The sequence below is a fragment of the Arachis ipaensis genome, chromosome B4 (assembly GCF_059453495.1).
Source record: "Arachis ipaensis isolate K30076 ecotype BB chromosome B4, ASM5945349v1, whole genome shotgun sequence".
Classification (NCBI taxonomy): domain Eukaryota; kingdom Viridiplantae; phylum Streptophyta; class Magnoliopsida; order Fabales; family Fabaceae; genus Arachis; species Arachis ipaensis.
The window spans coordinates 103556399-103568778 of NC_142439.1; positions in this window are offsets into that span (position 1 = coordinate 103556399).

Genomic DNA, 12380 nt, shown 5'->3' on the forward strand with positions numbered 1-12380 from the left:
CACTCCTTGTTTCTTCTATTCAGTTACTTGTAGCATTTTCTGCAGCTCCTGATCATTTTGCTAAGCCTTCTGAATTTTAGCCTTGAAATCACTAGAGACATGCAACTAGTTCAAACACATGTTGCTTGCTACTTCTCTGACGCCCAAGTTGAGGTTCTCAAATTCTCTTAATATCTCCTCTTCCTTAACTATCATCCGAGCAACGTATAATGATTTTCGACTCAACGCATCTGCCACGACATTATCTTTTCCTGGGTGGTAATTTAGTTCGAAACCATAGTCCTTCAACAGCTCCATTCACCTTTGTGGGTGCATATTAAGTTCTTTCTGATCAAAGAGATATCTCAAGCTCTTGTGATTAGAGAAAACTTGGAATTTAACCCCATATAGGTAATGTCTCTAGACCTTTAGTGCAAACATAACCGCAATGAGTTTCTGGTCGTGAATTGGGTAATTTACTTCATTTGGTCTTAACTGTCAAGAAGAATACGCTACGACATTGCGGTGTTGCATTAGCACACATCCCAATCCCTTCAATGAAGCATCGCAATACACCTAAAAAAGTTCATTAGGTTCGGATAACACAAGCACGGACGTTGTAGTCAGTTTCTGCTTCAAAGCTTGAAAGCTCTCCTTATATTCTGATGTCCAAACAAATGGCGCATCCTTCCGGGTTCACTTTGTCAAAGGCAACGCAATTTGTAAAAAGCCCTTGATAAACCTCTGATAATATCTCGCCAAACATAAGAAGCTTCTGATTTCTGTTACTGATGTTGGTTGTCCCCAATACATTACTGCCTCAACTTTAGAAGGATCTACAACTATTCCTTGCTGACTCACTACGTGCCCAGAAATGTTATCTCATTCTTCCAGAATTTATTCTTAGAAAGTTTAGCGTACAACTTCCTTTCCTTTAGAATCTGCAGCACGATCCGTAAGTGTTCCGCGTGTTCCTCCTCAGTCTTAGAGTAGTTTAGAATGTCATCAATGAAGACGATGACAAATTTGTCCAAGAAAGGACGGAATATCTGGCTCATATAATCCATAAACATTGCCGGGGGATTGGTTAATCCAAAGGACATTACAATATAGTCGTAATGGCCGTAACAAGTTCTGAAAGCAGTTTTCCAGATATCTTCATCTTTCAGCCTTATCTGGTGGTAACCAGACCTCAAACCAATCTTGGAAAAGACACAAGCTCCCTGTAATTAGTCCATCAGATCATCAATTCTCGACAATTGGTATTTATTCTTCACAGTTACTTTATTTTAATTGTCTGTAATCTACGCAGAGCCGCATGCTTCCATCCTTCTTTTTCACCAACAACACCGGTGCTCCCCATGGAGAAACGCTGGGATGAATGACATGCTTACTCGTTAATTCCTCCAGCTAAGCCTTAAGTTCAGCCAGCTCCAAAGGTGACATTTGGTAGGGCATTATTGAAATTGGTCTGCTCTAGGAACCAACTCAATTAAAAACTCGATTTCTTGGGAAGGAAAAAATTCAGGTATGTCATCAGGGAATACTTCTGGGAATTGATTCACAACCGAAATCTGATTTAAACTTTGTTCATTTCCCGACATACTTGTAGCTAATATCATGAAACCATGACATTCACTTCGACTACATCTCACCACTACAGAATTCAGATAGTATCGCATTGCCACCACCAGTCCTTCAGACCCTTCAGACATGAATTGCACTGACCGTTCAGAACAATTGAGCAGTACATGATGCTTTGACAGCCAATCCAAACCCATAATCAGATCAAGTCCAGTCATCAACAAGCAAATTAGATCATGGACAAAATTTCAATGTTTAATTCAAAACGGGACTTGTTGACAACCTAATCTAGTTACGACAGCCTCAGAGGCAAGAGTATGGACTTGCAAATCATAGGCCAACATGGTTATCTTCAATTCTAACTCACTGGCATTCTCAAAAAATATAAATAAATATGATTCCCCAATATCGAACAAAGCAACTAAAGTTGTATTATCAATTTCACAATTACCTTTGATCAGCGTGTCAGACCTCTCAGTACCATTAGCTGACATAGTAAATACCCGTTCTCACTGCTGAACTCTCCCGGCATCTTGCTTCTTCTTTCCCAGACAATTCCAAGACATATACTCAGCTCCACCACAGAAATAGCATAAACCCAATTCAGCCGCATACAGAGTTTACGGATGGTAGCTTTCGCACCTCTTGCAAGTCAACTCGTTTTGAGGTTGTTTCCTAAACTTTCTTCCCTAATGGTTGCTGTTATTAAATCTCTGAAAGTTGTTGTGAGCCTGAGATTGTTAAGGAACATAGCCTCCTCACTTGAAAGTCTGACCTCTAGGTGCAAAATTCCTTCCTTAACTCCGCTAAAAGGGTACTCTGTGACCTCCTTTATCTAATGCTGCTTTTCTCACATAATCTTCAGTAACTCTGCTCTTATTTACCAGTTTAGAGAAGGTCCTGATCTCCATTGGTCCTACTATTCTCAAAATATTGTTTTGGAGTCAACCTTCATACTTGATACACTTTCACTCCTCAAAGTCCTTCAGAGCACCCTAACAAATCCTGGAAAATCGACACAATTCCTCAAATTTACTTGTGTATTCGGCTACCGATATTGGACCCTGCTTCAACTGTATAAATTCAAGCTCCTAAGCCGTCCTGACTAAGTTGGGGAAATACATTTTATAAAGAATTTATAGTGAAAATTGCCGATTAAGAATTTATAGTGAAAATAGCGTTGCAAGTACAGTTCTTAACCGACGAAAATCCGCTTATCAATTTAGAAAGGGTTGTCACAATTTTAGAATAAAAATACTGGGAGTATGAATCCCAGGTCATCTCCCAACGAGTTGCAGAGAGAGTGCTATTTTAATGATCAGGAGGGTTCTGAGAAATTTGGAGTTGGAGAATAGAATTAAAGCAGGGAAAATTAATAAGAGATTCAACTAACTATGATAAAAAGCCTTGACTGGGAGAAGATTAATCGAAAGTTCTATCCTTGTTGGATATTCTCAAGTGTAATAGTAATAGGTTGTTGTTCTACTTAGTTATCCCTTACTGAATAAAGGAAAGTCAAGTAACTAACTGATCAACCCTATCCTCAAGTCCTAATCCTCTCCTAAGGAAGTATTAGAGTTAGAGACTAGAGAGTCAGCCAACAACTTCCAATTAGAATTAACACTTGAGTATTTCTAACTCAAGGTTCTCCTCTTAATCAACTCCCAAGTCAAGTTGGGAGCCTACTCCATTGACATGAATACTACGTTCATAAGCATAAAAGGGGAATAAAGAGAAGACATGATAAATTGTATAACAACTAAAAATTGATTAAAGGTAAAAATAGTTCTTTGCATTAATAGATCCCAAAATCATAAATATACATATCTGAACAGGATAAATGGGCAATTAAAAGAGTAAAGTAATAAGGAAACAAACTAGAATAATGGAAAGTTCAATGGAGGTAGTAACTCTTTAATATCCAAATCAAAAGCATAAAACTTCTCAAATTACGAACGTGAAAAACCCTAGAGGAAGTAGTAATTTTCTCTAAGATTCCCTAAAAACTAAACTAAAAAGTAATGAATGAGATAATGTGTGAGTGTCCCCTGAGTCCCTGCTATCCCCTGGCTCTAATCTGTGTTTCTGGGCCAAAAACTGGGTCGAAACTCGGCCCAAAATCACCCCCAGCATTTTCTGCGATTTCTGCAGGTAGCGCATGTCATGCGTACGCGTTAGTCACGCGTACGCGTCGATGGTCTTCTTCGCGTGTCACACGTACGCGTTAGGTACGCGCACGCGTCGCTGTGCAGATCTCCAATTCACGCACACGCGTCAGGTATGCGCACGCGTCGCTCTTCGCTGGTTATCTCCTTTAATTCTTGTGCTCCTTCCATTTATGCAAGCTTCCTCTCCATCCTCTAAGCCATTCCTATCCTATACAGCCTGAAAACACTTAACACACGGATCACGGCATCGAATGGCATAGAAGGACATTAAGAATACACAATTTAAAAGCTTAGGAAGCAATTTTTTGATCCTAGAACAAAATTGGGAAGGAATTGTAAAATCATGCAAATTGTATGAATAAGTGTGAGAATAGTGGATAAAATCCACTCAATTAAGCACAAGATGTACCACGGAATAGTGGTGCATCAAATCTCCCCACATTTAAATATTAGCGTGTCCTCATGCTAAACTCAAGGAGATAGAAAGAATGAATGGGGAAATTAAGACTCATGTAATGCAACCTATATATGAATGTAACTATATGGTGAAATGTCTATACCTACTTGGTTAAGGAATGAACAAGTCCTCCAAGACAAATAAAATTCAGATTCCACTAGCTCAAATCACATAATAAAAGATAAGTAAACTTGTGAGATGATAGCTCATGAAAGCAGGGAACATAAAGTCAAGCATTGAACCCTCACTGGAAGTGTATATGCACTCTAATCACTCAACTGTATAGGGTAATCCACTCTAGTCTCTTCTACTCATGCGTTCTAAAATTTGTTTTTCATATAACCAATCAACAAATATTCAGTGCACACATGCAAACATCATGAGGTCTTTTTCAAGGTTGTAGTGGGGCTTAGGTAAGGGTGAGGATACATGTATGACCAAGTGAGCTAAGAATTGAATCCTTGATTAACTTAAGTTCTCACCTAACGCACACACACTCCCTATGCTTCTAAAATCATGCCTAACTACCCATAGTCTCACTTTTGTTTTTTTCACCTACTCATGTATTTAAATGTTCTTTCATTTTAACTCACATGCATTGATCTTTTCATAGAACTTAACATTGGGGTGCTTTCATTCCCCTGAATTTGGATTTTCTCTCTCTCTCTCTCTCTCTCTCTCTTTTGAAAGCATTATAGCATCAATGCATTTGGTTCTTAATAATTTCACATGAGTAGCATTCAAATTCTGCATATTTATTAATTAAGTAACACACATTCTTATTAACCATAGTTTTCATAGTTTCCCTAACTTAATTTGACATAAAATCCCTATCTTAAGCTAGCCAAAGATTCAATTGGGGTAGTTCATTATTTTTCCGCTTAAGGCTAGTGATATGGTAACATAAAGAACAAAAGGGAATAGAAACGGCTCAAAGTGGTGAACAAAGGTAATTAGAATGGTAGGCCATTTGGAATAGTGAGCTAATAACAAATGATGGCCTCAATCATACATATGCATGAGTACATTAAACAATGGATATATAGAATAGAATAAACCATATATTACAATCATAGAGGAGAAAAAACACACAAGAATAAAAATAATGGTTAAATAATGTAACCATACAATTAGGTTCAAAATCTCACTGGGTTGTGTGTTCTAGCTCTAACCATGTTCTAAATTACAATCTTCAGACAAGTTTAACATAGAATTTTAATTTGAATTAGTGAAATTTTCAAAAATAGGGTCTTGAAAAGAAACTTATTATTTTTCAACCAAGTAGAACATGCATGCAAACACTTATTACTATGCAATCTATTCTATATAACAGAAGAAGAGAAAACTATTGGTGTTAATAAAGAGCAATTACCTTTGGAATTCAGGTACTGACCGACCTCCGCACACTTAAAGCTTGGCACCGTCCTCGGTGCCATCAGTCAGGAACAAAGGGGGGCCGGTAGGTGAAGTGGAGTCCGGAGTGTATGGTTCTTCTTCAGGTGGGTGGTTGCCAACAATCAGCTCCTCGAGGTATGTAAATCGGCGCTTGTTATGGCGCTCCATTTGCTTTGCCTGCCGGTCTAGCCAATCCAACCTCTGAAGTATCTGAAGGAGTAGCTGATTTGTTGAAGGTGCTTGTGATGTGGAAGGAGAAGAAATATCTCCGGCCGGGTCTACAGTCCGGCTGATAGTGGCTGCTGAGGGTTTGATGTACTTTCTATTGGGGACTTTCTGATCATTCCACGAAATCATGGCCTTGGTGTCCCCAGCTCTGTAGGAGACTCCAGCGGCTGAGACTAGATCTGAAATGAAGGCGGAAAAGGGTAGGTTGACCGCAATTTAGACGTGTCCTATGGCTTGCCAGAGGTGTCTTGGTAAGTTGAGAGGGTGGTCTGTTGGTGCACGAAATTGTGATTCACACTTTTCACAATTCCGCACAACTAACCAGCAAGTGCACTGGGTCGTCCAAGTAATACCTTACGTGAGTAAGGGTCGATCCCACGGAGATTGTCGGCTTGAAGCAAGCTATGGCTATTTTGTAAATCTTAGTCAGGAGATTAATGACGAGAGTGATTGTATTTATGAAAAATAAACAACATGAAATAAAGAGTACTTGTGATTCAGTAATGGAGAATAGGTTGAGGTTTTGGAGATGCTTTGTCTTCTGAATCTCTGCTTTCTTACTGTCTTCTTCTTCATGCACACAAGGCTCCTTCCATGGCAAGCTATATGTTGGTGGATCACCGTTGTCAATGGCTACCATTCGTCCTCTCAGTGAAAATGGTCCAAATGCGCTGTCACCGCACAACTAATCATCTCTCGGTTCTCACTCATGTTGGAATAGGATCCATTGATCTTTTTGCGTCTGTCACTATGACCAACACTCGCGAGTTTGAAGCTCGTCACAGTCATCCCTTCCCAGATCCTACTCGAAATATCACAGACAAGGTTTAAACTTTCCGGATCTCAAGAATGGCTGGCAATAATTCTAGTCTATACCACGAAGACTCTGATCTGAATCAGGAGGCTAAGAGATATACACTCAGTCTAAGGTAGAATGGAGGTGGTTGTCAGGCACGCGTTCATAGGTTGAGAATGGTGATGAGTGTCATAGATCATCACATTCATCAAGTTGAAGTGCGAGTGAATATCTTAGAAGAGAAACAAGCGTGATTGAATGGAAAATAGTAGTAATTGCATTAATTCATCAAAACACAGCAGAGCTCCTTACCCCCAACCATGGGGTTTAGAGACTCATGCCGTAGAAGATACAAGTTCGAATGTAAATTGTCATGAGGTACAAAATGAATCTCTAAAAGTGATTTTTATAATGAACTAGTGACCTAGGGTTACAGAAAATGAGTAAGCTAGAATAGTTAGTGTAGAAATCCACTTTCGGGGCCCACTTGGTGTGTGCTTGGGCTGAGCATTGAAGCTTTCACATGTAGAGACTTTTCTTGGAGTTAAATGCCAGCTTTTGTACCAGTTTGGGCGTTTAACTCCAACTTTTATGCCAGTTCTAGCGTTTAACGCCAGTATATGGTAGAAAGTTGGCGTTCAAACGCCAGTTTTCATCATCAAAACTCGGGCAAAGTATGAACTATTATATATTGCTGGAAAGTCTAGGATGTCTAATTTCCAACGCAATTGAGAGCGTACCAATTGGGCTTCTGTAGCTTGAGAAAATCCATTTCGAGTGCAGGAGGGTCAGAATTCAACAGCATCTGCAGTCCTTCTTCAGCCTCTGAATCAGATTTTTGCTCAGGTCCCTCAATTTCAGCCAGAAAATACCTAAAATCATAGAAAAACACACAAACTCATAGTAAAGTCCAGAAATGTGATTTTTGAATAAAAACTAGTAAAAACATAATAAAAACTAACTAAAATATACTAAAAACATACTAAAAATAATGCCAAAAAGCGTATAAATTATCCGCTCATCACAACACCAAACTTAAATTGTTGCTTGTCCCCAAGCAACTGAAAACAAAATAAGATAAAAAAAAAGAGAATATACTATAAATCCCATAATATCAATGAAGCTTAGTTCAAATTAGATGAGCGGGGCTAGTAGCTTTTTGCCTCTGAATAGTTTTGGCATCTCACTTTTTCCTTTGAAGTTCAGAATGATTGGCATCTATAGGAACTCAGAATTCAGATAGTGTTATTGATTCTCCTAGTACAGTATATTGATTCTTGAACACAGTTACTTTATGAGTCTTGGCCGTGGCCCTAAGCACTTTGTTTTCCATTATTACCACCGGATACATAAATGCCACAGACACATAACTGGGTGAACCTTTTCAGATTGTGACTTAGCTAAAAGTCCCCAATTAGAGGTGTCCAGAGTTCTTAAGCACACTCTTTTTGCTTTGGATCACGACTTTAACCACTCAGTCTCAAGCTTTTCACTTGACACCTTCACGCCACAAGCACATGGTTAGGGACAGCTTGATTTAGCCGCTCAGGCCAGAATTTTATTCCCTTTGGCCCTCCTATCCATTAATGCTCAAAGCCTTGGATCCTTTTTACCCTTGCCTTTTGGTTTAAAGGGTTATTGAATTTTTCTGCTTGCTTTTTCTTTTTCTTTCTTTTTCTTTTAATTTTTGCCACTCCCCCCCCCCCCTTTTTTTCAAGCTTTCTCTATTCACTGCTTTTTCTTGCTTCAAGAATCATTTTTATGATTTTTCAGATCATCAATAACATTTCTCCTCTTCCATTATTCTTTCAAGAGCCAACAATTTTAACATTCATAAACAACAAATTCAAAAATATGCACTGTTCAAGCATTCATTCAGAAGAAAAGAAATATTACCACCACATCAAAATAATTAGACTAATTTCAATATATAATTGGAAATTCATGTACTTCTTGTTCTTTTTTGATTAAAAACATTTTTCATTTAAGAAAGGTGATGGATTCATAGGACATTCATAGCTTTAAGACATAAACTTTAAATTTTATTAATCATGGAATAAAAATAAGACTAAAAAATAAATATAAGAGCAGACCAATAATAATAGAAGACAGAAAATTAAAAAAAAAAACAGAAAAATAAATGACTCTTAAAATAGATTCCTAATAATAAAGGTTACCACAGAGTTAGGACTCAACAACCTTGATCTTTAGAAGTGGATGCTCCTTCAATCTGTGGGGTGTCTGGTCCCTCAAGGGAGAGCTTCTGGCGCTTCAGCTTCTGGCGCTTAAGCTCCTGTAGCTTATGCCCTTGCTTCTCCTGTTCCTTAAGCAGCTTGCAGAGCTTGCAGTTTTGATTCTGCTGTTATTCCTTAAGTTTATCCATAGCTTCTTGTAGCTTGGTGACAGATGCTTCTAGGCGGGTCCAGTAGTCAATTTCAGGGATTTCTGGGAGGAACTTCTGCGCCCTCCTTTTGATGGAGTTATCTTGCACTTGTTGTCCTTCCATTGACTTCTTGGTGATTGGGTGTTCGATTGGGATTAATTCATCTACTCCTATCCTTACCCCAGCATCTTTACATAGTAGAGAAATTAAGCTTGGGTAAGCCAGTTTAGCTTCAGTGGAGTTCTTGTTTGCAATTGTGTAAATCTCACAAGAAATCAGATGATGAATCTCCACTTCGTTTCCCAGCATAATATAATGAATCATCACTGCTCTTTTGACAGTGACCTCAGAGCGGTTGCTAGTGGGCAGTATAGAACGCCCAATGAAGTCCAACCAGCCTCTTACGACTGGTTTGAGATCTCCTCTCTTGAGTTGATTTGGGACACCTTTTGAGTTGGTTATCCACTTAGTTCCAGGGAGGCATATGTCCTCTAGAACTTGGTCCAACCCCTTATCTACTATCACCATTCTCCTATTAAAGGATTCTGGATCATCTTGTAGTTGAGGCAGTTTGAAGACCTCTCTTTTTTTGTCCAGGTAGAAGTAAATAATCCTCCCTCTGACCATAGTTCGGAAGGTATGAAAGGTGGTTCCAGTTATTCTCTGCTTATCTGTTAGCCACAGATTTGAGTAGAATTCCTGAACCATGTTTCTTCCAACCTTTGTCTCAGGATTAGCTAGAATTTCCCATCCTCTGTTTCGAATTTGCTCTTGGATCTCCGGATATTCATCTTCTTTCAGATCGAATTTAACTTTCGGGATCACTGACCTTAGACCCATTATTTTGTGGTAATGGTCTGCATGTTCTTTGGTTAAGAACCTCTCTTGATTCCAAAGACTCTTTGGAGTATTCTCTTTCTTGCCTCTTGAATTGGTTTGATTTCCCTTAGGGGCCATGATCTTAATGAGTCTTAGCTCGGTGATCACAGAAAAATACACCAAACTTAGAGGTTTGCTTGCCCTCAAGTAAAAGAAAGGAAAGAAGAGAGATAGGAGGAAAGGCAAATTCGAATGGTGGAGAGGTGGGGATGGCCGAATGTGTTTATATAAGTGGAGGGGAGGGATTTCGAAAATTTGAAAAAGATATGACATAAAGATATGATTGTTGAAAAAAATAGAATCATGATATCAAAAAGATGAGATTTTTATATGGAAAAGATATAAAGGGGTTAAATCTGAAAATTTGTTGATGCATCTAAGAATTAAGAGATGATATGCTGAGTTGGAAAAGATTTGGAAAGAAATTGAGAAAATACTTGAGTTTTTGAAGAAGATTTGGGAAGGATTTGAAAGAAAATTGAAAAGGGATTTAGAAAATTATTGAATTTTCGAAAATTGAAGGTGAATGAAGAAAATTTGTAACATGTTTATGCAGAAAATTATGAATCAAAACATGAAAGTTTAAAAAATTTTGAAGTGGAAAACAAAATCCTCTCCCCCTGCCTTTCTGGCGTTAAACGCCCAGAATGGTATCCATTCTGGCGTTTAACGCCCATATATTGGCCATTGTGGGCGTTTAACGCCCAGCCAGGTACCCTGGCTGGCGTTAAACGCCAGAAATCTTTTGTTACTGGGCGTTTTTCTGAACGCCTAAAATGGTATCTTTACTGGTGTTAAACGCCCAGAATGGTATCCATTCTGGCGTTTAACACCCAAAATGCCCCTTACTGGCGTTTTCTTGCCAGTGAGCTCCTTTTCTCTGCTTTTTGCGCTAAATCCTTTTCTAACTCTGTGAATTCCTACAATTTGATGATTAATCTTAAAGACAATTTATATCAAACTTCTATAAGTATTAATTAAAAAGCAAATAACTTGCTAATGGCTGGGTTGCCTCCCAGCAAGCGCTTCTTTATTGTCTTTAGCTGGACCTTGACTGAGCTTTATTCTAGTCTCAATTTTGAGTATTCTTGCTCAAAATTGCTTTCAAGATAATGTTTGATTCTCTGTCCATTAACAATGAACTTTTTGTCAGAGTCAATATCCTAAAGCTCAACATATCCATATGGTGACACACTTGTAATCACGTATGGTCCCCTCCACCGGGATTTCAATTTCCCGGGGAATAGTCTGAGCCTAGAGTTAAACAGCAGAACCTTCTGTCCTGATTCAAAGACTCTAGATGACAGTTTCTTGTCATGCCACCTTTTTGCTTTCTCCTTATAAATCTTTGCATTTTCAAAAGCATTGAGTCTGAATTCCTCTAGCTCATTCAGCTGGAGCAATCTTTTCTCTCCAGCTAACTTGGCATCCAGGTTTAGGAATCTGGTTGCCCAGTAGGCTTTATGTTCCAGTTCCACGGGCAGATGACAGGCCTTGCCATACACAAGCTGGTATGGAGAGGTTCCTATAGGAGTCTTGAATGCTGTTCTGTATGCCCACAGAGCATCATCCAAGCTTTTTGCCCAATCTTTTCTACAGGTAATTACAGTCCGTTCCAAGATTCTTTTTAGTTCTCTATTAGAGACTTTAGCCTGCCCATTTGTCTGTGGATGATATGGAGTTGCTACTTTGTGGCTAATTCCATATTGGACCATAGCAGAGTAAAGCTGTTTATTGTAGAAATGAGTGCCCCCATCACTGATTAGTACTCTAAGAACACCAAATCTGCTGAAGATATGTTTCTGGAGGAACTTCAGGACTGTCTTAGTATCATTAGTAGGTGTGATAATTGCTTTTACCCATTTAGATACGTAGTCTACTGCCACCAGAATGTAAGTGTTTGAGTATGATGGTGGGAAAGGACCCATGAAGTCAATACCCCATACATCAAATAACTCAATCTCTAAGATCCCTTGTTGAGGCATGGCATAACCATGAGGTAAGTTACTAGCTCTCTGGTAACTGTCACAGTTACGCACAAACTCTCGGGCATCTCTATGGAGAGTAGGCCAGTAGAACCCACATTGGAGGACCTTAGTGGCTGTTCGCTCACCTCCGAAATGTCCTCCATATTGTGATCCATGGGAATGCCATAGGATCTTCTGTGCCTCTTCTCTGGGCATGCATCTGCGGATCATTCCATCTGCACATCTCTTAAAGAGATATGGTTCATCCCATAAGTAGTACTTTACATCAGAAATTAGTTTTTTCGTTTGCTGCCTGCTGTACTCCTTGGGTATGAACCTCACAGCTTTACAATTTGTAATGTCTGCAAACCATGGTGCTTCTTGAATGGCAAAGAGTTGCTCATCCGGAAAGGTCTCAGATATCTCAGTAGGAGGGAGGGATGCCCCTGCTACTGGTTCTATCCGGGACAGGTGATCAGCTACCTGGTTCTCTGTCCCTTTTCTGTCTCTTATTTCTATATCAAACTCTTGCAGAAGCAACACC